This window comes from Panulirus ornatus, chromosome 1, assembly GCF_036320965.1.
Source record: "Panulirus ornatus isolate Po-2019 chromosome 1, ASM3632096v1, whole genome shotgun sequence".
Classification (NCBI taxonomy): domain Eukaryota; kingdom Metazoa; phylum Arthropoda; class Malacostraca; order Decapoda; family Palinuridae; genus Panulirus; species Panulirus ornatus.
Window position 1 is genome coordinate 87,708,684 of NC_092224.1, and position 26,003 is coordinate 87,734,686.

The window sequence follows — 26,003 nt, forward strand, 5'->3', positions numbered from 1 at the left end:
ATTTCTTCCTATTCCTCACAAGGCTCCCATTTCCTCTCATGGTTCTCTGGTCTCACCACTCGCTCCAGCAGACATAACTTGCTATCACTTAATCATCGCATTATCTTTGAAACCCCGCGCTACACAAAGAGCTAAGCCTGCATCTGGACAACTCGAAGTCCCTCCCGTGCCGATCGTCGAAGAAGGTTCTTCTGTTTCATAAAGAACTGATTCATCCTTAGTTCGAGTCCTTGTCTCACATCCACGAAAGTTGGGCCGAATGAATTCAAAAGAATCCGATCCCTCGACTCTCCTAACTTAACTTCACTTTGATGCTCTCTGCGGCGAGATGTTGGTCTTGCTGTCTCTCTAATTCTATTTTGGCTTCTGCTCTCGAGACCTGTCTGTATATGTGTGTGTGTGTGTGTGTGTGTGTGTGTGTGTGTGTGTGTGTGTTATACTGGGCAAGCCACCATGTTACTATGTGGGCCGTTGGTGACTCAAGGACGAGCCGTTGTGACGTTTGCCTCTTCTCGTACACCGATAAGCTTTGGAAACGCCTCACCTTTTTTTTTTTTTTTCCCCAGTTCTTTGTTAAGAAAGACGAGATGCTCACTTGTGTACTCCCCACGTCTTCAAAAACCCTCAAAGGCTATGACTATGTATGTTTTTTTTTATATCTCTTGGTCGCCTTCCCTTTCATCCAGAGTCTGACCTGGATAGAGACCTGTGTCTATGGCTGGAGTCTTTGTCACAAAGAGACAGCTATCTCAGCGTGGTAAGATGTTGGCGCCCCTCTTTCATTGGCTTCCGGCTGGTGGGGAGAGAGACACATTATCTCCTGGTCGCTAAACAAGCCACATTCATGGTTCACCCTAGTGGGCTGACGCCCTTATGGACACTTGTCAATTGCCAGATTCTGCACTCGAGTTGCTCATTTCTAAGAAGAGGCCGCCAAGGAAGCCTTAGAGAGGAGGGGAGAGGAAGAGGAGGGAGGAGGGAGGGGTAAGGTGTGAGAGGAGGGAAGAAGAAGAGAGGGGAGAGAGAAATGGTGAGAGGAGGGGAAAGGAGGGATAGGAAGGAGGAGGAGAGATGAGAGAAGGGAAGAGTAAGAGGAGGAAGAAGGAAGGATTAAGAAAGGAGGAAGGAGGAGGGATGAGAAGATGTGGAAGAGCAGGAAGTGGTGAGGAAAAGACGAGGAGAGTAAAACACAAGACAGAGAGGAATAGAGAAATAACGAAGGGATGAAGGAGGAGTTGTGAGGGGAAGAGGGTGTGAGTTATGAGAAGGGAGGTGCTGTGATGAGTAAGAACTGTGAGGGAGAGAGGGGTTATGGTGAGTGAGAGCTGTGGCTGGGAAAGAGGCTGTGGTGAGTGAGAGCTGTGTGTGGGAGAGCTGTGTGTGGGAGAGAGGCTGTGGCGAGTAAGAGCTATGGTGAGATGAATCAGCCTGTGGGAAGAATTCGGTCCAGAGTTATGAGGTGGGATGAGGCGCTCGGCGAAGTAAGCTAAGGAGGACGACCCCCACCTCCTCATGGTCGGTGAATCACGTACACACGACGAGTCTGTGAGTCACTATGGCCTCCCAGATCCGCTCCAGGAAACATGACACAGAACGCTGCATAGAAATAAAAAAAAAGAAGACAAATAATAGAAAAAAAATCTACTAAAACAGAAGCTGAACTACCATGGCTGATGATGAACCGGGCAAGAGACCACAGAACCAGAAGCGACCAATCGAGTCCATCGGTCATATCTTGGAAGCTTCGATCTCTCCTTCAAGACTCGTTCTTCTCCAAGACATTCAGATAAGCTGAGGGGAAGACGTCGAGACAGTCACTGCTGGGCTTAGTTACTGACGTCACCGGGGGAACACCAACAAGAAAGGGCGTTCCGTTTGTGGGAAGCCGAAGGTGAGGAAGGAGTCTTCAAGATGATCTTCGGTTAACTGGTTTCCACCATTATCATCATCGGAAAAGACGAACTGTTTTACTTGCCTCGACGTCCAGCCAGGGCCTTGCATAGCCTGCTCTCTCTTCCCCCCTCCAGACCAGGATGCGAGAGCCACTGGAGTCACAGCAAGTCTCAACTTCGAGTGCCACTCAAGGCAGCCCTAGACTCGTAGTTTTAGCCCTGAACATGTGACCACAAGGCTGGCTGAGTACATGTAAGGGGAGCCCTGGATTTGTAACCCTGGACTCTCATACGCTTGTGATGTACAAGGGCCTCAGCCATCACCAGTCCCTGAGTCCCTGGGTCGTAGTGAGTGGAAACCCTGGACCTGAACCCTTTCCTCATCCCCTGGTTCACTTCAGATCCGACGGAGCCATCCGTTGCCCTATCCATTCCCAGGAAATCTGAAACATTCCATTTCCTCTATGCTCTCTCTCTCTCTCTCTCTCTCTCTCTCTCTCTCTCTCTCTCTCTCTCTCTCTCTCTCTCTCTCTCTCTCTCTCCTTTCAAACTCACCCTCGAAACAAACCTGTCTTATCCTCCTGCTAAGCCTCATAACCGAACTCATGTTCAAATCTAATCTGAGTTTGTTTTTTTCCCCCCTCCTATACACTCTCTCAGACTCAGAGACCAGCCTGTGTGGTTCCTCCCTGGAGTCTACCATAAGAACCGTGTCATCTGCACACAACAACTGGACTCACCTCCCGACTCCCCCAACCTCCACCACACTGTAGATCCTTGAGGACTTAAAGTCTTAAAGTCTTAAAGGCTGAATATAATCAACGACGTAATCACGACGGTACGACCTTTGGGTACGGTGGTACGACTGTCAGGCACCACAGTACGACCCTTGGGTATATTGGTGCGACCCGACGGCACGACTCTCAGGGATGATGGCACGACGCCAGTGGCACGACGGCACGACCCTCAGGCACGCCGGGGCGGCCCTCGGGGTCGATGGCACTCCCCGCACACCCGCGGGATCGCCACACCGTCCCAGCAAAGTGGGATACCTCTGCCACACACACACACACACACACACACACACACACACACACACACACACACACACATTACTCCCTGTTGTGTCCACACTTGACCTTACACACTGCCTCTACCACCTCTACATCGCCCCTGTGGTGATCTACATCGCCTCTAGACACAGCCTCAAGCACCCTGCCACATCCTGTAGCCACAATCACCACACATAAGGACACACAACTCCTGTGTCTTTCACATCTCCCTGGTAGTTCACACGAGACGTTGGAATGCCTCTTCTCGTTATAATACAGGGGGAGGAGGAGAGGTGTACTGCAGCATTCTACAAGTATGGGAGTAGAATGAAAAATCTCCGTTGAAATGTACTTAATGTAATGACAACCGGATGTAATCTCTCTCCGTCTAGTACACAAATCCCCCCCCCCCCCTCCCTCATTCTCAAGGTCCACTATACAACAAGCAATTGTACTTCATTAATACATATTCTAGTGATGTATACTTCAGTAGTGTATACTCCGCTCCTGTATACATCAGTAATGTATGCTCCGCACCTGTATACTTCAGTAATGTATACTCTGCTCCTGTATACTTCAGTAGTGTATACTCCGCTCCTGTATACATCAGTAGTGTATACTCCGCTCCTGTATACTTCAGTAATGTATACTCCGCACCTGTATACTTCAGTAGTGTATACTCCGCTCCTGTATACATCAGTAATGTATACTCCGCACCTGTATACTTCAGTAATGTATACTCTGCTCCTGTATACTTTAGTAGTGTATACTCCGCACCTGTATACTTCAGTAGTGTATACTCCACTCCTGTATACTTCAGTAATGTGGTCGCCGTTGCCCAAGGGTCGTGCCGTTGTCGTGCTCAAGGGTCGCACCGTCGTACTCAAGGATCGTTCCGTCGTACTGAAGGGTCTTACCGACGTACTAAAATGATCGTATACCGTCGTGCTCAAGAGTCGTACCGTCGTGCTCAAGGATCGTACCGTCGTCCTCAAGGGTCATACCGTCGTGCTCAAGAGTCGTACCGTCGTGCTCAAGGATCATACCGTCGTCCTCAAGGATCGTACCGTCGTGCTCAAGGATCGTACCGTCGTGCTCAAGGATCATACCGTCGTGCTCAAGAGTCGTACCGTCGTGCTCAAGGATCGTACCGTCGTGCTCAAGGATCGTACCGTCGTGCTCAAGGATCGTACCGTCGTGCTAAAGGATCGTACCGTCGTCCTCAAGGATCGTACCGTCGTCCTCAAGGATCGTACCGTCGTCCTCAAGGATCGTACCGTCGTCCTAAAGGATCGTACCGTCGTCCTCAAGGATCATACCGTCGTCCTCAAGGATCGTACCGTCGTCCTCAAGGATCGTACCGTCGTCCTCAAGGATCATACCGTCGTCCTCAAGGATCGTACCGTCGTCCTCAAGGATCGTACCGTCGTGCTAAAGGATCGTAACGTCGTCCTCAAGGATCATACCGTCGTCCTCAAGGATCATACCGTCGTCCTCAAGGATCGTACCGTCGTCCTCAAGGATCGTACCGTCGTCCTCAAGGATCATACCGTCGTCCTCAAGGATCGTACCGTCGTCCTCAAGGATCGTACCGTCGTCCTAAAGGATCGTACCGTCGTCCTCAAGGATCATACCGTCGTCCTCAAGGATCGTACCGTCGTGCTAAAGGATCGTAACGTCGTCCTCAAGGATCGTACCGTCGTCGTACCATCGTCCTCAAGGATCGTACCGTCGTCCTAAAGGATCGTACCGTCGTCCTCAAGGATCATAACGTCGTCCTAAAAGATCGTACCGTCGTCCTCAAGGATCGTACCGTCGTCCTCAAGGATCGTACCATCGTCCTCAAGGATCGTACCGTCGTCCTAAAGGATCGTACCGTCGTCCTCAAGGATCGTACCGTCGTGCTCAAGGATCGTACCGTCGTGCTCAAGGATCATACCGTCGTCCTCAAGGATCGTACCGTCGTCCTCAAGGATCGTACCGTCGTCCTCAAGGATCGTACCGTCGTCCTAAAGGATCGTACCGTCGTCCTCAAGGATCGTACCGTAGTTAACTCAGAGATCGCACCGTCGTACTATTAGAAGTTGAAATAATTGGCCACACTATAATACCCCATCAATCCCCCTCCCCCCCCTTGCAGTTTGTAATACCTCGTGATAAGAGGCCAGACAATATGACAACAACACTGTTATAGTCAACACCGTATCTTTCATCTCTTACGACAATTTGTGGTTCGTTTTACGAACTAGTAAATCCTGCATTTCGCTTTACTGTTACCATTTATGATCAACTTGCAAATGAGACTGAAATTAGCATGCATGTGTGTGGGAGGCGGGAGGGTGGCAAGGAGAGGAACAGGTGTCAGTAGGTGAGGAAATGTTTGATAGATAAACAATAATAAGGGAATCACGCACATGCGAATATCTAGGTCAATAGACACAGTGAGGGTATGAAAGTGCTGAATGAAAGAATAACAAATAATAGCAACGTAAAAAAAAAAAGAAAGAAAGAAACAGTATTTCAACACTTGTAAAGACAAGAAAGAAAGAAAGAAAGAAAAAAAAAGAAGAATATCCCTCGTTCTTGGAAATAATTAGCAGAGTTTACCTTGACAAATACACGAAGAGAAAATGTACTAAGACACGAAACTCCAGCCAAGCTGTGAGCACTTGCCAACAGGAGTTCCTCGTATTTCTCCCTCAGGTGCCCAAAACGCTCCACCAGAGCGTCTGTTATTAGCCTGAAGCCTTTTGATAACATGTACTTACCAAAAACCCTAATACCAAGAACCTACATTGCTCTCGCGACACACAGAAAATGCAATATATTTCTTTTTTTTCGTTTTCTTTTCCTCGTCACGTCATCTAACATCTAACAACACTGATTGTCTATGGAGGTTTAGGAGGATCAGTGCATCATATCCATTTTCCTAACACTGACAGTGTAGGACAGACATATACCATATATACATATATACCTGTCATCCAGGTATTTATTCTGTGCTGTTGCTTTATGAATGTCTCTCACACAGTCGTGAACAAAGCTATATATACCTACTTCTTAAGAATCTCAAGCCCTGATATTTCTGTACCAGCAATCATGCATGTTTGTTGCAGCGTGTGACATACATACCTATTTGTACTGTCAGTGTGGAGAGAATTTTACACTCGTGGGTCTCCCCATCTCAGGGACATTCTCTGCTATCATACAAACTATTAAACTTCAGCAAGCTGTCCACATTCATCACGTTTTCTTTAAGTTTATTCCATTCATCCACCATTCTTGTGCTATAAAAGTACTTCTTTACGTCTGCTTACGTCATCAGTCTGGTTTAAAAGCTTACTAGGTTGTGATCAGGTCACCTCCTCCCCTTTCTCTCTTCTAAATAAGCAGATTCAAGGCTCTTTTTGATTCTAGTACCTTCTTCGCTGCTCTCCTCTGGACCTTCTCAGTTAGCTATGCTTCTCTGGGTACTACGACCAAACCTTAGAAGCATATTCTAGTGTTGGCCTTCTGCAGGATATGAACAGCTTGCTTGGTTTCTATTTGCCTATATATTCAAAAGCTATTCCAATATTTGCAAGCAGACAGTTAACCGTTTCCTTAACTATTCACCAGAGTACGATGTCAACTACCAAGTTCCTCTCACACAGAGATTCCTGGAGCTTATTCCCTAGTTTTTATCACTCACACTTGAGGCCTTCTGTCACTTCATTACTTTACATTTATTTGGGTCGAAATTCATCAACTAAGTATCACACCAACTTTGCCTTCAGTCAAGGTCCGCTTAGCAAGCTGATGCGAGCTTCCTCACTTTTCACTACCGTCATGACCATTGCATCATCTGCAGACTTATTCAGTAAAGTCACTCACCATGATCAAGAAGCGTAATGGTCCCAGATCACAACCTTTGTGGCACTCCACTGGTGACGACTGTCCAATTTTGAGAAGGCTCCTCTGACATGTGGCCTATGTTCCCTTCTACTAATTAGATATTCTTCAAGCCATCGATGGAATCTCCTCCTTATTCCTGCCAAGTGACCCAGCTTCTTCATCAGCCTCGCATGTGGTAAAGTGTCAAATGCTTTCTGGCAACAAAGCAGATCCAAACAGTCCATTCAGCCTTCTGGTCTGTCCGGTACTGAGCTCACTCTCTTGTAGAAATCTAAGAGGCTTGTCATGTAGAACCCCCTTCACCTGACACCGTGTCATCTCTCACTTAGGTAACTTCACCTTCGTAGGATGTCGTACAATTCCTCTCCGACTATCTATTCCAGAACCTTGCTGACCACACTCCCATGTAAGATCGGTCTGTAGTACAGTGCCTCTTTCCTCTTTCCTCCTTTCCACTCTCTTGGTACTCTGGCAATCTCTACCGACATCCTAAATAGTACTTCAACCCACAGATCTTCAGCACTTATGGTCATCCTTCACCACGACAACGAGTCTTCTGTGCATCAAAATGATCAAGTATTGTGTTAAAATCTTGACGATATATCTCGACGCTTGTTAAGACCTCCTTCCTATCTAATTTCCCTGGTGCTGGGGCCGTAGTGTCTTCCACTGTGAAAACACCTTTGGACTTGTCATTCAGTCGCTCGCACATCCATACATCATCCTCTTAGCCTGATTAGCTGCACTTCAACTGACACTTCACTCTTGATGGATCTAAGGAAGATTTAGGAGTTCACTCCTGCCTTGTCCACGATATTCATTTCACAGCTTCTTTGTTCCAATGTCTCATCCTGTTGTTCTTGGTCCTTGTTCTCGTTCATCTCACAAGACCTGGCTACCCAGAGTCCTGTCTACATCTTCAACGCAGCACATCTCGAAGCTCCTTCACATTTCGACATGATCTCTTCCTCCCTCCCTCCCTCTCTCAACCTTCCCTCTGTATTCCTTCATATTGTTCATTTCACAGAAACTTTCGCCACAACGTCCAGGCTCTTGGTCACTGAACCTTATTGCCCAATTTGTGTTACCAGAGAAACTGCTTGCTGTGCGTGTGTGTGTGTGTGTGTGTGTGTGTGTGTGTGTGTGTGTGTGTGTGTGTGTGTGTGTACTGACTACCACACTTCTGAATTTGTCATGGAGGACATCCTTCCTAGCGCCACCGCAGTTCCAGGTAAGGGCGTGAATACGTTCCCTTCCTTGGAAGACAACAATCAGCTGATCACGACAACAGTAGTCAGCTGATTACTTAAAAAAAAAAGAACAACAACAATGACACGAGAATCAGCTGATTACACGACACAAGATCTAATTTCTCTCGCCAGAGGCGAAGCCCTGTAGTTTCGCTGCGCAAAAGCAAAAATGTAACTATTAAAACTAACATTAGAAAAGGCGTAAAATTACAAAGGAAAAAAAGAAAAGAAAAGGAATCCCTGTTCTTTAAACCCGTGTGTCATAGATGAAGTAGTCCACATTCCATAGACGAGATATGACGACAATAATTACCTTACATGGTACATCCCTCAGCTGTGTGAAGTGAGGGTCTAATGATGCAGCCCTGATGGTGGCACTTCCGGGGCCAGGTGAGGGAGGTGGCCCTGATGGTGGCACTTCCGGGGCCAGGTGAGAGAGGTGGCCCTGATGGTGGCACTTCCGGGGCCAGGTGAGGGAGGTGGCCCTGATGGTGACACTTCCGGGGCCAGGTGAGGGAGGTGGCCCTGATGGTGGCACTTCCGGGGCCAGGTGAGGGAGGTGGCCCTGATGGTGGCACTTCCGGGGCCAGGTGAGGGAGGTGGCCCTGATGGTGGCACTTTCGGGGCCAGGTGAGGGAGGTGGCCCTGATGGTGGCACTTCCGGGGCCAGGTGAGGGAGGTGGCCCCGATGGTGGCACTTCCGGGGTTGTAATCAATACGTGTCATGACAAATGTGTGACAGATGTCTGTCTGGGTTGCACCAGCTGCATGACATGGCCACCTCGGGGCGCAGGGACGTCAGAATCCACAATAAGTCATCAGATGAAACTTTAATTCCGGCCTTACTTACGCATTCCTTCTTTCCCAGTGTTTCTCCACAGAAAACAAAAATCATGTTTCGTTAGTACACTTATATATATATATATATATATATATATATATATATATATATATATATATATATTTTTTTTTTTCATCTATTATACTTAGTCGCTGTCTCCCGCGTCAACGAGGTAACGCAAGGAAACAGACGAAAGAATGGCCCAACCCAACCAACTTACACATGTATATACATAAACGCCTACACACTCACATATACATACCTATACATTTCAACGTACACATACATATACATACACAGACATATACATATTTACACGTACATACTCATCCTTGCTGCCTTCATCCATTCTCGTCGCCAACCCGCCGAGTATTCCCTGCGTGTCGTAAAAGGCGACTTAAAGGGGAGGGAGCGGGGGGGGGGGGGGGGGGGGGGGCTGGAAATCCTCTCCTCCAGTTTTTACTTTTTCAAAAGAAGGAACAGAGAAGGGGGCCAAGTGAGGGTTTTCCCTCAAAAGTTCAGTCCTCTGTTCTTAACAGTACCTCGCTAACGCGGGAAATGGCGAATATGTATGAAAAAAAAAAAAAAAAAAAAAAAAAAATATATATATATATATATATATATATATATATATATATATATATATATATATGTGTGTGTGTGTGTGTGTGTGTGTGTGTGTGTGTATGTGTGTGTGTGTGTATGTGTGTGTGTGTGTGTGTGTGTGTGTGTGTGTGTGTGTGTGTGTGTGTGTAATGTTGGGTTTCTGAGATAGCGTAAACGTCACGCTGATACCACGCACTTTAACTGAGCTGAACGAGGGAATTATCGAGCCGTTAAAGGAGGTTGGATAAATGTGGGGAATTGTAGAAAGAACAATAAGAAAACACTGGGTTTGAGAAGCTTGAAACTTACTGTAACTCGCGTGTGTCTGACCTACTGTGATATTCTCTCCAAATCTGAGTTTATCAACGAGTTTGTGACGGAGGTCGAGCAACTGCAGCTGGAGCAGCTTTAACGCAGGTGGAGCAGTGAGGTTCTGAGGCAGCGGACGAGTGCGTCTGGTGGTCTGCTGGAGAAGAGGAATAGCTACTGACACGAAGGAAGAAGAAGAACAGCACAGGAGACAGCAGGAAACCCTGTGGGACACCACTGCCGGTGGGGAGAGAGGGACGAGGTGATCCGTCAGCAGTTAAGACGAAAAAACTGACGGGAGAGGAAGCAGGATACGAGGGAACAGAGTGACGGAGGCCTGAGTGAGGGAGGAAAGGCAAAAGAAGGGAATTTGAAAATCAGATCCTAATAACAACACACTGTCAAAAGTGTTCGAAGCATCAAGGACTACAACATAGGATTTCTGACATTCAGTAATGTATGATTAAAAAAGTATATATATATATATATATATATATATATATATATATATATATATATATATATATATATATACATATATATATATATATATACATAGCCCTGTGAAAGAGTTACTGAAGACCAGAGAGAAGAATGTGAAAGTTAGGATGCTTAAGGAAATGAAAGTGAATGAGACGCAATGACCCTGGAAACAATAGAAGCCAGAGCAAAATGCCGGTAGCTGGAGAGGGTTAGATCAGTCATCCTTCCTTAGGGATGAGCTGTGACCATCACTACCAAGAAATGGTTTGGTCTCAGGCAGAGGAGGTAATAAAAGCCAGGCGAGCAAAGGGTGCAAGTTCAGAGGTACAAACCTTCGAAGCAAGAGAAGGAATGCCATTTAGCCCAGACGACTTGCGCGTCGAAAGACAGAAATGATTTTTCTAGTGCAGAAAAGAGGGGAAAAAAGTCGTATTATAACGTAAGAGATTGGCAAAACGTGGGTCATTGGGGTGAGGATATGATGGAGTCTTCGACGGTGGAGTTAAAAGGAGGAAAGAAAACCGAAAGCAGCTGTCGTGTCAGCATCAGACAGGGACGACGACGTCAAAACAGAATAGTGATGCAAACGGGACAGCGGCAGATGCTGTGAGAAACAACGATGACCAAAGTCCAGAAATACTGATCACTGGGAGAACAGATGTGTTATCATTACACTTCCATTGCACAACGGAACGTTCCAATGTACGAATAGGAATATTGACAACGACTTTGGGAAGAAATGAGAGTGGGATGCAAGAGGAAGGAGGAAGAATATTGTTGCTTAGACCTTTTATACATTACGTCTAACTTGCCTTAGTGCACTTAACAGCACAACTGGTTATACTACAGACTGAGAGAGGAGATAGAGGGGCTGACCCATGCCACTACTCCCGCGAACAACGTCGTGTATCACAGGTCCAGCAGAGACAGAAGCATCGACCGAGGAGAGGCAGTAATCTTCCTAAGGCGAATCAGAGGAACTGCCTTAAGTTATTCCAGTCAGCGGTCTCAGCCAGGGGCGCTATCAGCCAGCCAGCCAGCCAGCCAGGAAGCAGCGCTATTAGAGGTGATCAAGGAAATCCAGAGTGTTGGCAGGACGGCCGTGAGGGCCCTGGCACGTGGAGTAAGGCGGCTGATATAATCTGCTCCAGTTCATTAGGGACCGAGAAGGGTGTGCACCTCAACCTCGCGAGCACCTGTGTGGTAGAACTCCGACCGTTCACGGTGCTGTATGGTGAGGTCTACCGTGGACAGGGCCTCCCTCGCCTTCGGGGTGAGATGGTGCAACGGCCCCATGGTAGGAAATTAGATACCTGAAGAATACCATGAAGTCTTGTCTGGAGAGCTGGGAGCGCAGGACTGGTACTGTATGTGGGGAGTACATTACAGTACACAGTGCCGCTGTTGTATCGTCCTACGATTTTTTTGTATCATAGTTTGCCCCTTAATTTTCCCCTTTCATTTCCCTGTTTTTTTTTTTATCCCCGACCGTGAGTGGGTAAGGGTACGCGAAAAATAATGGTGGACTGCTCGCCAAAATTGGATTTTTTTCCTTTTTTTTTTTGGTGGGAGAAAATCGGCGAATTTCGAGGGACTTTTCGCGTTCAGGATCGTCGCTCTATGACTGCTATACCCACAAAAGGTGGACGTCTATATCTATATAATCTCGGGAAATCTATATCGAGTGAACGTGCTATTGTGGCTTTAAGTCTTCAGACACACATGTCGAGTACTGAACTTTCTATGGGAAAATTAATGAACTAAATGAACTTTCCCTAACGACTATATCGGGAATTAAACTTTTTTTTTAACCTTTTTTTTTCCAAGGGGATCTTCCACCAACCCACTGACCTTTCCTGCGAAATGTGACGAGCGTGGGAGGTTTTTTTTTTTCCAAGGGAACTTAACGAGCCAACAACTGAACTTTCCCAGCGAAGGTGTAATGAAACTTTCTCACGAATGACTTGAAGTACTGGATTGACCCCGAGGGGGAAAACTTTGTCACTCAGTCGAACTTTATCGTCGAGACGCATCCACACCGAGCTTTCCCAAGGGTCAAAGGTTGATCACTGACCTGTTTTTGCAGTAGAGCAACATGTCGACAGCTGAAGACCACAGGAAGATCTGTCTATCATATGAAGTGGTGGTGCTGTGTGGTGGGGGAGAGGGAAGTGTGTGTGTGCACGTACGGACATGGAGGGGGGGTCTGGGTACGATGTGGGGCCTCAAGTTATCATTTGCTGGTGGGGAGAATGAATGTCTTATTCGCAATACTGTGAGTTGTGAGGGAATCATGAGGAACGGTGGGTGAGTTTACTCTCTCTCTCTCTCTCTCTCTCTCTCTCTCTCTCTCTCTCTCTCTCAACTGTCCAACTGTCTTTCTGTTCATGTCTCTTGCCAGTTTACTCGTCTGCAAGTATGTTTGTCTGCGTCCTTCCTTCCCTCCCTCCCCTCTCCCTCTCCCTCCCTCTACCTGTGTGAGAGGAGGGAGAGCCGGGGGATAGCAGTGGTGGCCACTGGGCCTCCGTCAGATCAATACTGGCTTCTGCATCACTCTCCCCACACTCCCCGCATCTGCCTGCCCCTCTCCCTCTCCCTGACCTCTCTCTCTCTTTCTCTCTCTCTCTCTCTATCTCTCTCTCTCTCTCTCTCTCTCTCTCTCTCTCTCTCTCTCTCTCTCTCTCCTCTATCATTTCTTGTTCTCTTTCTCATCTTCCTTTACAGACCTCCTCTCCCTTTCCTCTCATTTTCTCTTACCCTTAGTCTCCCATTCTCCAACTGCCGCTCTCTCATTTCCATTCTGTCCCCTCACACTCACTCTCACACTTTCGCTCTCACACTCACACACCCCTTACTCTCGCACCCTCACTCTCACACGTTGCTAAGCCACCCTCACTCTCACACTCCCACTCTCACACCCTCACAGTCGCACCCCCCCCAACCCAAGCCACGCCTCACTCATACATAATCACTTTCTCACAATTCTCAGTCTTCCGTCTTTACTCGTCTCCCTTTAACCTCATTCGTAAACACACGTTTCTTTCTCCCATTTTCCCTATTCATCTCTCTCTCTCTCTCTCTCTCTCTCTCTCTCTCTCTCTCTCTCTCTCTCTCTCTCTCGGCCACGAAGGCCATTCCCGAGGCCCAACTCACCTCACCGCCCCCCCTCCAGCGATCAAACCGTCACAGCTGTAGCAGCAGAAAAAACCCAGCATCAACCTCCACAGGCCCTGAGGAAGCATCAACCTCCACAGGCCCTGAGGCAGCATCAACCTCCACAGGCCCTGAGGAAGCAGCAGCAGCTTCGTCGCAGCCGTGGGCAGCTGGAGACGCTAGAAGACCTGGCAACCGTCGGTCGGAGCAGCGTCTGCGTATGCAGCTGAGGGCAGCAGCAGCAGCAGCAGCTATACAGCAGAAGCAGTATAAGCAAACGCAGCTGCGAAGTGTGCCGAAGATAAGCTGAGGGAGGTGGCTGACAGCAGGAGGACAGCTGAAGGAGAGGAGAGGAAGTGGTGAGGCAGGAGGAACAGCAGGAGCAGCAGCAGCCTCGCCTCTCGCCGTGATGCAGAGGAGCTGAGTATTGATCTGACGGAGGCCCCGCCAGGGGAGGTGAGCCGGGAGCACCTGGGATGGTGGGGGGAGGATAGGTAGCATGAAGGATGGGAGGGGGAGGATAGGTAGCAGGAAGGATAGGAGGGGGAGGATAGATAGCAGGAAGGATGGGAGGGGGAGGATAGGTAGCAGGAAGGATGGGAGGGGGAGGATAGATAGCAGTAAGGATGGGAGGGGGAGGATAGGTAGCAGGAAGGATGGTAGGGGGAGGATAGGTAGCCGGGAGGATGAGAGGGGGAGGTAGCAGGAAGGCTGGCAGAGGGAGGATACATAACAGGAAGGATGGGAGGGAGAGGATAGGCAGCAGGATGGATGGCAGGGGAGGCTAGGAAGCAGGAAGGATGGGAGGAGGAGGATAGATAGCAGGAAGGATGGGAGGGAAGGACAGGCAGCAGGAGGGATGGCAGGGGTGAGGCCAGGCAGCAGGAGGGATGGCAGGGGTGCGGCCAGGCAGCAGGAGGGATGGCAGGGGTGAGGCCAGGCAGCAGGAGGGATGGCAGGGGGAGGCCAGCGGAGGTGTGGTGTGGGGGTTGGCAGGGGAGGTGGAGATCGCCAGGTTGCCTGACTGAGGCAGGGGTCTGGAGCCAGCTGGTCGGTTGACTCCCCCTGTTCTCTGGGGGTCGCCCCCCTTGACTACCCCACCCCCTCAAACTCCCCTTAACTACCCCCACCCCCTCAACCCTTGCCTCACATCTGACTCACCGGAGCCACGACTCTCTTACAAGATGCCCCGGTCATGGCCTCCACCTCTCTCTCTCTCTCTCTCTCTCTCTCTCTCTCTCTCTCTCTCTCTCTCTCTCTCCTCCGTGTCTATTTATCTGTCTATCTGCCGTCTGGGCTCCAGCCTGGCGTGGCTGAGGACGCAGAACACTGCACGGGAGATGCTCTGGTGCCGTACACGGCCACACGGGCTGAACGGGAGCCGTGTGTACCCGACACCTATCGACACACACCCACAACACACGGCACTGCTCAGTGAAGACAGAAACGCTGTAGGGGTAACATTCCTTGATGTTGCAGACCCCTGTACTTGAACACAGGCCCTGTGGGTGTGTAGAAACCCTTCGGACGAACATTTAACTCAAACTCAAACATTCAGATAAAGTACACAGGCACACGAATGTGTCGTGTGTATCATGTGGTATACGCTAACTGACGTAATGTCGTCGACGTAAGACGTATTTGAACATTATTCAACATAGAACATCAACTGATGTCTTCATTTCTTCAGATGGTGAACATTTAGATTACTTTTAGCGTGTGTGGGGAACACCTGGAGAGTGTGCTTCATGTATGTGTATACCCCTTACATCACCCAGTAAATGTCCACACCAACACCCACGAGCATTAGTCGTAAGATATTACCGATCGTGAATATGTTTCATGCAAATCACACAAGCATATATTTCCAGACTCAACAAGAGTATTGATGTGTCAACGCTCTGTGATCAGCGACATGTTACGCAAGCGGCCGTACACATAACACCTGCGCCTCTCACGTTCCTCAGACACCAGCCACACAGCTCGACCGCTCAGTGTGCACGAAACCAACAGGAGCTTGTGTCGCGACGCTCCGAAGAGTTTCCGAAGCCCACGCCTGAGACGCCTTATTGACGGGACATGACCGACCGTGTCACCCACAGCAGCAGCAGCAGCTCACCGGAGGCCGCCTACCTCCTCTGCCAACACACCTCCGACAGTCTCGCACCCACTACACAATGGCAACACCTCTGGGGGAACCTGGGATAAACACGAATCATTTTCTTCTTCGACGACTGGAGTTGGTCATACTTCCCATCTGGCCACTTTATCCCCAGGGGATGAAGATAAACTTGACAGTTAACGTCCCAATGGGAAGCAAGACTTTCTTCTACAGGAGAGAAGTTGTGGCCATCTGGCCACGTCCGTCTCTTGTCGACGAGGACAGATCTAAACTGCCAACGTCAGAGAAAGCGGGGTGGGGAGACGAAAATATTCCCCAGCTATCGAGCCATGTATCGCTCGCGGATGAGGACAGATTCGACAGCACGAGTCGACCGACGACGTCACTAAGGGAATCATAACTTGGCTCTACACTCTTGAGGGAGGGAAGGAAGGAGGGGCACGGGGAGGGGTTGGTTGTCACACCCTGGGACACGACCTTCTTCGACCCCCCCTAAAGATCGACGTGAGGTAGGGAGGACATAACACGGTCATCACCGAGTGTCTGATCTGTCTGTTGTGTGGGAAGCCTCGTCTCCAGCCAACCAACCTGGCCTATGGGCGGACCATCAACCTGTCCCCCGCCCCCCTGGACTCGCCTCTCTCTCTCTCTCTCTCTCTCTCTCTCTCTCTCTCTCTCTCTCTCTCTCTCTCTCTCTCTCTCCCTCACCCCAACAGGAGGAAAGAGGGGAGGAAGTCCGTCAATCTTCCTCCCCTCCTCCTCTTCCTCCTGCTTCCCCGGCTATCTCTCCTCTCCCCTCCTTCTTCCCCCCCCCCCCCCCCAGCGGCACCGACGGCTTCCCCCCCCTCCAGCCCCCCTCGCCCCCCCTATCGGCCTCTCGTGACTGGCCGGGTGAGTCTGGTGGGGGGGGGGGGGTCACTGGGGCCCGAGCCACCCCTCACTGCGCATCTCGGGCCCTCGCCTCGTGTATTAAACCATCCCTCCCTCCCTCCCTCCCTCTCCCTTCCCCCTCTCCTCTCCCTCTCCCCTCTCTCTCTCTTCCCGCTCTCCTCTCCGTGTTTACCCGCCATTTTCTCTCCCTCCTCCCTCACAAACCCTAAAACGAAGACCTTTCCCTCCAGCAGCAGAGTAAGACAAGCCCCCGCCCCTCCTTGGGCGGACCTTGCATAAGACACACACACACACACACACACACACACACACACACACACACACCGTCTAAACCCATGATTTCCTGCGTGCAAAAATAGTCGTCTGCAAGTTTCCCCATGTGAGAAAATGTTGCTAAATATAAATACAGACGGAAAACGTTGCCTCAGGTATCTGCTGGATACTGCAGCCAACGTATGACCTAAGATACGTCATTCGGGAACATCTGTGTGTTAAGGGAATATCGTCCAAGTGTCTCCGATGCCCTGAAAGTTTTACGTGTTGGATACGTCATCAGTCGAAAGGTTTACATGCTGGATACGTCATCCGTCGAAAGGTTTACGCGTTGGATACATCATCCGTCGAAAGATTTCCGTGTCGGATACGTCATCCGTCGAAAGGTTTACGTGTTGGATACGTCATCCGTCGAAAGGTTTACGTGTCGGACGCGTCATCCGTTAAAAGTTTTACTGTCGGACGCGTCATCCGTCTAAAGTTTTACGTGTTCGATGCGTCATCATCCGTCAGTGTTTCCTATCTGCCAGGTACACCCACCCAGACGTCCTCCTCCAGGTGCAAGCGTTGAGAACGTACGTATATACCACGTCTGAACGTTCCTCATACAAGACGTGGGCCCAAATACGTCTCTCCGACGTTCATAACCCCATCCATAATCCAGATGTTTCTCATCTACGAAGTGGAAAAGAAACCTTTCTCTCAAACAGCTGCTGCCCAGTACGACCAGTGCAAACGTTTCTCAAAGAGCTGCTGCCCAATACGACCAGTGCAAACGTTTATCAAACAGCTGCTGCCCAGTACGACTAGTGCAAACGTTTCTTAAACAGCTGCTGCCCAATACGACCAGTGCAAACGTTTCTCAAAGAGCTGCTGCCCAGTACGACCAGTGCAAACGCTTCTCAAACAGCTGCTGCGCAATACGACCAGTGCAAACGTTTCTTAAACAGCTGCTGCCCAATACGACCAGTGCAAACGTTTCTCAAGCAGCTGCTGCTCAGTACGACCAGTGTAAACGTTTCTCAAACACGCATTCGGCGAAAGGAAGAACACAAAAGTTATAAGTATGACAAAGGCGGACAGGACGGCCTCCCTCATCGGTGGAGTATTTTTCCCCCGCTAAAATCTCCCTCCCTCCATCCTGATCACTCCCCTCTCCCTGCCTCTCTCTCTCCCTCCCTCCCTCTCCCTTCTGACCCGCTGCTCCCTGGGGGTCAGGTAGGAGGGGAGAGAGAGAGAGAGAGAGAGAGAGAGAGAGAGAGAGAGAGAGAGAGAGAGAGAGAGAGAGAGAGAGAGAGAGAGAGAGAGAGACGCCCGCGCCCCGCCCTCCTCCCCTCTCCTGCGGGGGAAGCCCCACGGCAGCATAATCTGCAGGGGCAGGAGGAGGCATGGGAGGGGGGAGGGCTAAACCTTCGGCAGAGGCTCCGCGTCGTCAGCAGACGAGACGGGATAGGTCGGAGAGAGAGAGAGAGAGAGAGAGAGAGAGAGAGAGAGAGAGAGAGAGAGAGAGAGAGAGAGAGAGAGAGAGAGAGAGAGAGAGAGAGAGCCTTGCCCCCAGGTGGTGATGGTGACTCAGCCCCTGCACCAGCTGGAGGAGGAGGAGGAGGTGGAGGAGGAGTGTGATGGTGACAGCGATGGTGAGCGGAGTAACTGACAGTGACTGTTGATAGTGACGGTGGTGGTGGAGTCACCATCACTCAACGGTTATGGTGTCACTATCACTCGAGGAGGATGAGGGTGGACGTGCAGAGTGGCTGTTGATAGTGTAGGTGGAGACGTCACTATCACACAGAGAATATGATGACGTGGACTGACCATGAAAGTGAAGGAAGATGATGATATAGAGTATATGAGATGATAACAGTGACATGAAGAGTGATGATGATGATAAGCTGATAGTGACGGTGAATGTAAAGGCATGACGTGAAGAACAGTGAGGGTGAAAATGAGAATGATCATGACAGGGAGGTGATAATGAGGGTTAGGGAGGCGATAATGATGAGAGATGGTGAGGATGATGATGGTGTCGACCAATGATAGTGAGTGTCTAAAAAGTAACGGGCTATGCTGAGGGTGAGGGTGAAAGTGAGGGTGATGATGACGAAGGGTGAACGGGAAACTGAAAGTGAGCTAAGTGATGATGGTGGGCATGATTGTGATATTCACGCTGCTGACGAAGGTGAGGGATGAGGGTAATATACTCACTGATGGTGACAGGTGAATGTGAAGGTGATGATGACAGATAACGTTAAGGGACCATGACGCTACGAAATGCTCCAGAGATAGCGAGAATGAAGATGATGATAATGACACTGATTATAGCGATGGTGATAGTGAGACTGGTCAGAATGTGAAGATGATAGTGAGGGTGAATGTGAGAGAGAGGATGAAGAAGAGGGTGAAAGTGACAGCATGGTGAACAATGATTGCAATGGTGATGATGACAGTAACAGTGTAGGGTGACAGTGAGTGATGGTGACGATGACAGTGAGGGAATAGTGATATGGAAAATAATGGCTAGTATGTTGACGACGAAAATGACGGTGAAGATGACGCTCAAATGTGTTACATTCGAAAGAAAGATGAAAGTGACGGCAAACAAACGCCAGGACAATGATGATGATGATGAGGGTCAGTGAAAGTGATAGTAATGGCAGGGAAGGTGATAATGGATGATAGGGTGATGGGGACACAACCCATTTCAACCATCCTTCTCTATTCGGGTGAACGACTTGTACCCGGGCGGGCACAGGTCAGCAGAACTGAGCGTAGGTTCTCTCTACTCTCTCTCTCTCTCTCTCTCTCTCTCTCTCTCTCTCTCTCTCTCTCTCTCTCTCTCTCTCTCTCTCCGTTGAGAAGGTGGACAACGCAGATGCCCAAATAATGACATCCCATCGAAAGAGGATAGAAAGTGAATGAAGGAAAGAGCTTTCCAAATTTTGGCCACAAACCCAATATTACTAATAGCATATATATATATATATATATATATATATATATATATATATATATATATATATATATATATATATATATATATATATAAGAAAATTGGACTCAATTAGACCCAATTAATGGCTCATAACGAATTACGAAGTCACATATGAAAGTTCAGTGCCAAGAAAGAGAATGGCTACTGTTTTCATCCATTTTGTGAAGGTCACGTGATAATGTAAATCGTAGGGGTCTGATAGAGCAAGTAGCCAAACGAGGCACTGAGGGTAAGACAGGGAGAAGGATCAAAGACGAGGAGAGTTCAAAGTGGCAGCAAGCGGAACCATGTTTGAGGAGGGAGGTGGTGATGTATCTGGGGTACCACAGGGGGCGGTGTGAGCGTCCATATCCTTTGTAGTAATGATGATATCACACACCGACAGCCAAGCTGACGAAAGCATAGTCCACAGCGAAGCTGAGACGAGCATAAAGTTCTTTCCCAGTGACAACTGAGAAAACAGTGTTTGGCTCCCGTAAAAGTCTTTTTCCCCCAAGGAAGACTCAGCACTAAGAGTCTCCTGTCCTGTGTTCCCAAAGTCACCTTTCTCTATTCCCGTCTTCATCCTCTGTGTTCGACTTCTATCCATCATCATCAGTCTTCTCTTTCCCTCCCTCCCTCTCTTGTCCTCCAGATGCCTTTCCTTCCTATTCTTCTTCTTCCTGCCTTTCGTCTTTCTCCTTCTTTTCAAATCTTTACGCAATTCTCTCTCTCTCTCTCTCTCTCTCTCTCTCTCTCTCTCTCTCTCTCTCTCTCTCTCTCTCTCTCACTTTCTCACTTCTCCCGTCTCATCCCCGGCAGCAACTTGTCGACCTCAACGAGACAAGTGGGGCACCACGAGGATCTGTCCTTGAACCCAGACTTTGGACTGTCGACACCAGTGACCTGGGGACAAAATCAACCAACCAGCAGAATTCCAAAACTTGCCGACGCCACAAATTCATGGAATTCTACCCAAAAAATTTATGAAATTATACCCAGCCAGAGGAAGAATATTGAACGATGCAAAGACATTAAAATAAAAGGATGCAATGGTGAGACACGCAGGAGATGAACACCAGTGTAGACAAATGGAAAATGAGGCACTTCGTTGATGAGAAATATGCAATAAAAACATATAAAGCGTTGCGTTAACCATTATCAGAAGCACAAGAGAGAAAAGACATTGGAGGGATGATCAGCAATGACTTAAGACTTCAGCAAAGTATTGCGTAGTTATATTCAATACAGCACACACAAGAGGTCAAGTCTTGGAGCGAGCAATAGATTACGAAGCGCAAGAGACAACATCTACTTTGGTCAAACCACACTGAGAACACTCTGTTCTCAAAATCTCGTCACAGAGCCTTACGAAAAAACAAAGAAAGAATATATCGAACAAATACAGAAAACATACGGATATCGTCATTCACAAAATAACAAAGACAAGGAATGATAAAGACACATAATATTCATTTTCTCTAAATCACCGCAGACTTCGGGTAGATCTGATGAAAGATTTTGAAAATAATGAATAATTTCGATAATACAGCTCACGATGATTTCGTCCCGCTAGACTGAAATACACCCGACTACATATGACAGTGAGCATTTAATGGGAAGGAGATGAAATACGAACGTGGGCAAATAATTCCTAAGCGACAGTTACCGAACACTATGAACACATCCAAAATGTGGCTCAACAAACACTTCTCTAAACTGCCTGGCGGCTGTGACGAGACCGCCATGTGTTTTCCATTCATCCTTCCCAATAAAATTCCCATGTCAGTATACTATCTTAATAATACATGGTGTTCCTTCATTGTTATCTTCCTGTCGGCTGATGTGCCGGAGGGAGTGGTGGATGTGGGGAGGAGGAGCCTTCTTCTTTACTATCCTGTCTCCATCTATAGTGGTGGGTGGGGAGAAGCCCTCTGCTTTACTATCCTGTCTCCATCTATTTTATAAATCAAAACTGTAAGACACTATTACTCTCCTGCAGCAGATATCCTCAAAGACCATCGTGGTCTTATGTAGTCTGGCTTTCCCATGTAACACCCTCGCGCCTCCACGTGCTACGATGTACCCATGTAACCCCCCTCCTCCCCCTCATCTATACTACCCTCCACCCTTCCCTCTCCATCTCAGGTCAGTACCCCTTAACCCTCCCCCCTCCCCCACCTTATGGAAGCCATAGTTGCAACTGGCAGATTTCGACGACCTGGAGGGGTTGGGTGGGATGAAAGGGGGGAAGGTTGGGTGCGGAGATGGGAAGGGGTGCGTGTCCTGCCCTTGGGGTAAGGTTACCCCACAGTCTAAGTGAGTGGGGAGGGGAGCGCGTCTTCTACCTCCCTTGGGGTACATTTCCCTCACAGACATGACCGTCTCTGAGGGTCTCAAACCTTCATATGAGGCTTCGCTCCCGTTGGGTCTCTAAGCCTCTCTCTCTCTCTCATTTTCTCTCATTATGTCTCCTGTTGGCGTTGTTCACTTGGGTGATCTCTTTCTTACTTTTGATCTCAAGAGCCATCATGTACTGCTCTCTCTCTCTCTCTCTCTCTCTCTCTCTCTCTCTCTCTCTCTCTCTCTCTCTCTCATTCCGTTGTAATTTCACGTCGGTGTTTCATACAGTCTTAACCCCACGTCTTAACTCCCCCTCTTCAGTTGGTCTTAACTTTGCTGTCTCGTGTTCCTATATAGTTCTCTCTCTCTCTCTCTCTCTCTCTCTCTCTCTCTCTCTCTCTCTCTCTCTCTCTCTCTCTCTCTCTCTCTCTCCACCCTAGTCGTGTCTCATCGGTTACTGTCATGTCTCTTTCATTTGTCTCATTTTGGTGTCTCTCACTTCGTGTTGTGACGGTATCTCTCCCTTATATACATCTCTCACACACACACATACACACACTCTCTGATGACTCGCGCCTTGGTTGGATCACACACATTGCACCGTCTTGAGCACAATGGTTCGACCCTCCAGGGAGACGTTACGACCCTTGACCACAACGTTACCAACCCTTTTTCCAGAAGGAGAGCAGAACCTCTGGGCAGGATGGGCTGGCCTGCCACCTAATGCTCTCACCGTCTGGTCAAAGGCTCAGCCACCATACCGATGGCTCGTGTTATCGCAATGACGGGGTCATACCGTCGTGCTCAAGGGTTGTATTGTCGTGTTCAAGGGCGCTCCGTAGTGCTCAAGGGTTGTACTGTCGTGTTCAAGGGCGCTCCGTCGTGTTCAAGGGTCATACTGTTGTGCTCAGGGGTCATACCGTCGTGTTCAAGGGTCATACCGTCGTGATCAAGGGTTGTACTGTCGTGGTCAAGGAACACCCTGTCGTGCTCAAAGGTCAGCGAGTCTCTGTCTAAGATGAAGAAATTTTCCTATGGTATGTTGTCGAGATTATATACCAAAATCGGCCCTTAACTTCTTTCGGGTCGCTTCAGAGTCTGAGCATTACTTAAGATAACAATTCTAAGTCTTTGAGTCTTTCCACATAAAGATTATTTCTATATGTGGGTAATTAGTCTGGTTGCTCTTCTTTGAATTTACTCAAGTTCCTCTTCACCTTTGGTCAACTCTTCTCGACGCAAAATACGAAGCTCGTGAACTTCTGTTATCACATCTTTTCTAACCAGTTATCAACATTTGAGGAGGACCAAAGCTAGTCCTCAATGTCTATCGCATCCCACAGCTACCTGGACCCGGGACCAGCGAGAAGTGCGTATGTAATAACCTGCTTATGCAGTACGGGGGAGGGAGTTATGCACTCGTAGGGCTCCATCCATCTCTTAAACTACCTCCATTCTCTCATCATTCTCTCGTAACCTCCTGTGCGCCATCCTCACTCTAAGTCTCATACAATTCAGCTAATTCTACTCATCCGCTACTCAGCCTGTGCCATGAGATGCACTTCTTAAATCACTGCTAACATCTTACTTTGCTCAGGTCTCATGTTATGGCCTCTGGTGATGGCATTCTTGCATCTTTCGAGGAGTTGTTCGCTGTGTAGACTCTCTTTACACTGTATGTGTATGTGTGTGTGTGTATGTGTGTGTGTGTATGTGTGTGTGTGTGTGTATGTGTGTGTGTGTGTGTGTGTGTGTGTGTGTGTGTGTGTGTGTGTGTGTGTAAGGGGAGTTCATGCTGAGTCATGGGAAAGGGAGTACTGAGGGTCGGGGAGGGGTGAAAGGAAGGGGGGTACCCACGTATTACGCTATAACTCAGGACGAGTAAGAACATGGGGGAAGAGATTTACAATGGAAAGGGGAGGAGGCGTGCCTTCGTCAGGAGCCACTAACCGAAGGAGCCTCGGGCCGCAAGAGACAGAGGGAGAGATGAAAAGAAAATAGGAAGAGGAACGAATCAAGGTGGGACGATCCAATCGTATTTAAGTTGACGACAATGGAACTGAACGAAGGGGCTAAACCCAAGTTTATGACGATGAAATGTACTGAAAATGTTTATAAGATTGAATTCCTCAGGAAAATGATAAGAATACATGACGAAAGAGGTTCAAAATGATATAATAGGATATATATATATATATATATATATATATATATATATATATATATATATATATATATATATATATATATATATATATATATATATATATATATCTCGCCTGGAAAACGGCCTGCGGGTGCGGGTACAGGTCAACCACCCAGCACGTCCGGGAAAGTGATGATGAATATAAACTTCAACATTTAAGAGATACGCAGGAGTGAGGCAGGCAGGCAGGTAGGTGCTAGCATCTGACACGCGTGGCACGAACTATCCCTCACATTACCTTCCCCTCTTCTACCAGTAAGACGACACTTGGTAACACCGAGAGAGGGGAGAGAGGAGAGAGAGAGAGAGAGAGAGAGAGAGAGAGAGAGAGAGAGAGAGAGAGAGAGAGAGAGAGAGAGAGAGAGAGAGAGAGAGAGAGAGAGAGAGGCAGACAACCAGCCACTCCACCCCATCACGTCCTAAGTTGCGACCAATCATTCTCCTCCCCACACACACACACACACACACACACACACACACACACACACACAGGGAGTACGGCCGCTGAACACGGTGGACGGAGGACCAGGAAAGGCGTTGAAGCGAGGGTGGCGGAGGGAGGCGGTGGGGTCACCAGCATGCTACACGCCAGGATCCGACAGACTTGGTGAATGTTGATGAGAATCAGTTTCGTGTGGAAAACCTATAGGAAAAGTGTCTTTTTTGTCTTATCTATAAATAACACCTGGAGAGCCATTGCTGTCACAGAGGGAAGCCGTTCAGCGGCACTTGTCAGTCCGGGGATCGCCACGCGTGTCGTGGGGCAACCATGGTTTATAACGACCTCGTTTGAACGGGATGTTTCGCTCAACGTTCATCCCACAAGAACTTGTCGTGTTCGTTGTAAGAGGCCTATATGTGTGTGTGTGTGTGTGTGTGTGTGTGTGTGTGTGTGTAACTATCCAAGGGCCGCTACACCATGAGCTCCTGTGGTTTCATGTCTGCGCTACTTCCAGCAGCAGGGGGAGTGATGGATTCTTTTGGAGGAGGGAGGTCGAACGAAGCTGTGCTCCTTGCCCTCAAGTTACGACGGCGGGGTCCATTGCGAAACGATGCTGTGATGTTTACGATCTAGGAATGACACACGACACACGCAGGAGACCGTCAGTCATCCACCATGCACAAGATGGGCTCCAGATATCAGTGTCCTGTACCGCCTCTTGTGTCGTAAGTTTGAACCACTGAGTACGACGGCACGACCCTTGAGTACCACGGTACGACCTGTGAGTGCGACGGTACGACCCTTGAGTACGACGGCACGACCCTTGAGTACGACGGTGCGACCCTGTGTGTATGACGGTACGACCCTTGAGTACGATGGTACGACCTTTGAGTACGACGGTACGACCGTTGAGCACGACGGTACGACCTGTGTGTACGACGGTACGACCCTTGAGTACGACGCTACGACCCTTGAGTACGACGGTCCGACCCTTGAGCACGACGGCACGACCCTTGAGTGTGAAGGCCCATATCTCAGGCCATCGTGCACAAGATGTTCATATCAATATAAATACGACCACCTCATCTCTCTGCTGAACGATGTTAAACGGGCATGACGTTCTTAAGAGAGAGAGAGAGAGAGAGAGAGAGAGAGAGAGAGAGAGAGAGAGAGAGAGAGAGAGAGAGAGAGAGAGAGAGAGAGAGGCGTTGACGTCAGTCCGTTGAGAAAACAGAATCTGTACCGTCGTGCGAGAGAGATGCGGCTTAGAAAATG

The 26,003-nt window shown here is 48.7% G+C and overlaps 1 protein-coding gene across 2 annotated transcripts in view; it reads right to left on the reverse strand.

Moving 5' to 3' along the window:
- peb (zinc finger protein pebbled) overlaps positions 1–26,003 on the reverse strand; it is a 674,329-nt gene that overhangs the window by 224,232 nt on the left and 424,094 nt on the right. The gene's annotated exons all lie outside the window — the stretch shown is intronic.